The 4851-nt window shown below is 44.7% G+C and overlaps 1 long non-coding RNA gene across 1 annotated transcript; it reads left to right on the forward strand.

Annotated features, from left to right (window-relative positions):
* The first annotated feature begins 405 nt into the window (after positions 1-405).
* On the forward strand, positions 406-4609 carry LOC119008809. The gene is made up of 3 exons (XR_005071561.1): positions 406-986; positions 3047-3115; positions 3331-4609. It is a non-coding gene; the product is annotated as an uncharacterized LOC119008809 (long non-coding RNA).
* The last annotated feature ends 242 nt before the right edge of the window (positions 4610-4851 follow it).

Genomic DNA, 4851 nt, shown 5'->3' on the forward strand with positions numbered 1-4851 from the left:
AAATGTTTGCCTGTGTGTGTGTGTGTGTGTGTGTGTGTGTGTGTGTGTGTGTGTGGCTCAAATCTAATTATTCTCTGGCTTTCCTCATTGCAGGAACAGTCCACTGGAGAGACTGCTAGTGGCTGAAGGTTTTCACTGCTGCAATCTCTCTCTCTTGCTCTCTCTCTCTCTTGTTCTCTGACTTTCTCTCTTTTTATCTCTCTCTCTTTTTCTTTACATCTCTCTTTTTATTTCCATCCTGTTTGTTCTCTCTTATCCTTCCCTGCGTCCTGCCTCACCCCTCCTTTCTCTCTCCATCTTTCTCTTCCTCCTCCTCCTTCGTCCACCCCCCGTCCATCTCTACCTCCGTATCCCACTCGCTCCTCTCTATCACTCTCTCACAGATGCCACATCACACCACACGCTCTCTCCCTCTCTCTCTCTTGCTCTCTCTCTCCCTCTCTCTCTCTCTTCTATCCGTCTGCTCCCTGCTCTCTCATTCGCTCCACCGGCTCGTCGCCGGCTGTTAGTTCATTTGCCGCGGCAGAGCAACAACTGGCTTCTTTCAGAGCTGGGAGCAAAGAGGGGAAGGCGAGAGCGACGGTAAGAGTGGAAGAAGAAAAAGTGGAGGAGGACAAGAAGGAGAAGAATAGGAGAAAAGGAGGAGGAGGAGGAGATCTTTTGTTAGGCATCCATCCCTCCCCTCATCCCTCACTGGAAGCAGCAGCATCAGCACCACTGCCTCCACCACCGCCGCTCCTGCTGCTGGATCCTCCGTCTCCTGCCGGGATCTGCCTCCTCCTTCTCCTCAGGGAGCTCCTCCTGAAACTCGGAGGGGGAGGGAGATCACCACCTCCCAGCTTGCCGTGGACCCTCAGCAAGGATCAGGAGGAAAGAAGGAAGAAGGAAGGGGGGGAATTTTAGAAGAGGCCATCAGGAGAGCAGAGGAGAGGCAACACCCTGGTTTACAGGAGAGCAAAGAAGAAGAAGAAGAAGAAAAAAAGAGGGTAAGAGGCCACAACGGCACAAAGACTGGACCTGTTGTTGCAGTTTCACCCTTTTATTTTAAAGGGTGGAAAATTTCTGTTTTGTTTTTTTTTTTTTGTTTTTTTGTTTGTTTTTTTCTTTAAACAGTTTTCCCTTGCTTTTTGACTGGAGATTTTAATTCATTCTTTTCTTTTCATTTTTTCCCCTTAACATGCAGTGTTTGTCTTCTTGTGTGCTTGTATATTTGTGCAAATGTGTTCCATCCCTTTTTTCTTCGTCGTATGCCCTGTCGACTTTTTCGTATTCAAAGGAATTGTGGGCGGTCAAATAAAAAAAAAGAAGAAGGTGATGGTGAGGTGTTTCTAAGAAAAGTTAAAAGTTCTGTGGAGAAGAGCAGGAAGACTCACTCAGGAAGCAAAATAATTAAAGAAATGAAAAAAAAAAAAAAAGTAAAACAAACAAGAAACCAGAAAAGTCATTCACCCCCATTCTCCTTGTCACCTGTAATGCCTCATTTTCCTGACAACCTGTGGAACTCTCTTGAATTTGGGAGTGTGTGTGTGAGGAACTTTGAATGAAAGCAAAGGGAAAAAAAGACCCCCAGTGTTTGATTTTAGCTTTTTCCCCTACTCTCAGAGTGATCTGATAAGTCTGTGGGGTGCTTCCACTGAACAATCAATGATAGTGTGTGTGTGTGTGTGTGTGTGTGTGTGTGTGTGTGTGTGTCTACAGATGGCCAGGGTAGGGCTGGGCTAGCTGAGGATCTGTGTGTGTGAGTGTGTGTTTGGCTGCGGGTGGCAAATCCCAGATCTCTGCAGCTCAGGGGTGGTTGGATAGGTGGGTGGGGGTCTTCCTGGTTTTGGCTTAGGGTACGTGTGTGTGTGTGTGTGTGTGTGTCCTGGGCTGACTGGTCCAGACTGAGGAGAGGATGAGAGAAGAAATAGAGATAAAGAGGCTGGGGATAAAAAGAGAAGGGCAGAAACTTGTGGATTAGCATTTGCTTTCTTCTTTTCTTCCTGATTCATCAGTTCATTCTTTGATTTACTTCCCTCCTCCTCCTCCTCCTCCTCCTCCTCCTCCTCTCTTTTTTGGTTTATTTTCCTCTGTTCACCCCTCCACCCTGATCATGGCCGTCTATCAATTTTTCCATCCTGCTTCAGCCCCACTGCAAAGTTACAATGTTTCATTCTGAAAAGAGAGTCTTTTTTTAGAGTGGATTCTTTGGCTTTTCTTTGAGACATTTTTTTTTTTCAAATGTTAAATATTGAACATTGATTTTCTCCTTATATTTTGCTCCGAGCAAACTGCTGCTGTCACACTATTATTCCCTGTTTTTTGACTAACTTGCATGACAACCTGGTGTCAGCCCTCAGCGTTGGTGGACACAAACACCTATTCCTATTCATTTTACCAAACCATCTGGAGTGTAACTATAAATATTGATCAGAGACAACAAATCAACGGAATGATTTTGGATCAGCTTAGCTGGAGCTTGCTCTTTGTATTCAGCCTGCTAGTTCAATTAGAATAGAATGGAATAAATTTGCTTGAACTTTTCATACATTATGCATGGCCTCGCTTCAGCATTTAAACTCATTGCTTTAATTTGAAAATAAAGAATAGGGGAATTCATAATAGTGATTACTGAATCACCATTTAGGAATTCATTTGAAATGCATTTTAACTTTTTAAGTTTTATGGGAAATGACATTCATGTGCGGCGACATGCGAATGAATGAATGAATGAATGAATTTTTAATTTGACTGAATGTATTTTTTCAATATATACAATGTAGCAGTAATCATTTGAGGGAGCCTAGAGCGCAGACTGCGTGCTGCTGCAAAACACAGCACTATCTTTAAATAACAAATTAGTTTAGTGCGTGCACTGCACCCTCCCTCCTGTGGTATAATCCATGTGTTGATTTCTCTCCTCATGCTGTGGGGGTGCTGCTATTGGGGGGGGGGGGGGGGCAATGGCGGTAATGGAGTGTATGGAGCTATTGTCACACTGCAGCTGACCTTGCTAACCCTGCATCTCCCCTGTGTGTGCACCCAACCCCCAACCCCCCCCAAGCAGAAGCAGTGGAGAGAGCAAGGAAACCAAATCTCATCACGGCATGAGGACCTCCAGAGGGCCCCAGTACAGGTAAGAGGCTTGTTGTGGGGGTTGGGCTGCACCACACTCCCTTCTCACCTGTCACCTCGAAAGTTTTGTGTACAGAACCAAGAGAGAGAATCAAGCTAACGTCAGCTTTTACACACCCTTCTCTTTTTTTTTGTTTTGTTTTTCTGTTTCTTCCCTCCACACACGCTGCTGGCTTGGATTGAAAATGCCACCGTTGTCAATTTTCCCCTTTGCAGAGGAGCCATTGATGGAGCCTTGCCTCACGCTGCAGCGAGGCGTCTTCAATCAATGTGGCTGCCCCACTCTCTCTATATGTGTATGTGTCTGTTTGCTACTGGAGCCTGAAGGGGGGCTGCTGATGGCTGCGGCGATGGCCATGGTGGTGGTGGTGGTGGTGGTGGTGGTGGTGATGATGATGCGATGGCAGTGGTGCTGCTCACGTGGTTTCTGGCTTAGCTCCCCGTGTTTACTGAAAGACTCTCTTCGGTGACGGGTATTCTTGGGTGGATAATACGGATCACGTTGTTATTGCTTAAGAATACGCGTAGTCGAGGAGAGTCCTCTCTTCGCCCAACACCAGCAACACCCCCAATCCCCCGACACCCACCCACCCACCTCACCCCACTCCAACTACCCACCCACCCATGGAGGACTGTCAGGATGGGTGAAGCCACACCCCCACTCGTCACCTTTTCAAAGAGAATATCCCACTTCCTCTTTGATCTGTACTGCACTGCAATGTTTTTCTTCCCTGCCCACTTCCTGTCAGCTGAGCCACAGTTCAAGGTTGAGAGCGTCCTAACGTCTGTCCCACCGTGCATCTGTTAGTCTGCCTCTGTCTCGATGGACAGTGTAGTATGTGTGTTTTGTTTCTCTGTGTGTGTTTGTCAGACTTGTTGTTGAGAGACTGTTTTGTCTCACAGAGAAAATCTGGCTCTTTGTCACGTCTCACAACAATTTCTGATCTTGTAATTCTATCTGCTTGAAAAACACATGGCCAGCATGACAGCCTGCACACTAACACAGACACGTCTTATACCATTAAGTGTCACCATATTTGGAGCAGCATTTGTGGCCTTGTGGCTGTGACACCATTGTGTTTTTTAACTGGCCCCAGGGCAATAATGGGCAGTTAACCCCTCGTTCCACTACCTTGACCAGGGTGTGTTGGCCGACAATTAGATTAATCACAAATAATTTCAAAACATGGAACATGAAAATACAAAAGTGACATATTCAGAGTCTACAAACAATATTTTGAACCGGACCGCCAGGATTAGGAAATAAAGCTGGAGCAACCTTCAGGCCCTTATCATGTCTGTTGATATTGTATTTTAAGTGCATGGTTTAAAACCTATTTTCAAGTAAATCAGCACAAACCAGTACAAACTCACTCACTGAGCTCAGAGCTGTTGTGGGTCCTGGAGCTCTGCGGCCCGAACGCAGTTGCCTGCTTTGTGGTCAATAATCCAGCTTTGCAGACTAGGTTCATCTGCAGGCATATGTATATGTATATGAAAAATCACTATATATATATATATATATATATATATATATATATATATATATATATATATATATATATATATATATATATATATATATATATATACACACATACATTTAATATAAACAAGAAATACTTTAGGAGGCCAGGGTTGTTCCTCTGTTTTCCTCCTTGTGTACAGAAAGTCTTACTCTGTCTTCTTGATGATACACTCCAAAGTTAATTTGTTATACCCAAAACCATTGAAAGA

Source organism: Acanthopagrus latus, chromosome 19 (genome assembly GCF_904848185.1).
Source record: "Acanthopagrus latus isolate v.2019 chromosome 19, fAcaLat1.1, whole genome shotgun sequence".
In the NCBI taxonomy this organism is placed as follows: Eukaryota; Metazoa; Chordata; class Actinopteri; order Spariformes; family Sparidae; genus Acanthopagrus; species Acanthopagrus latus.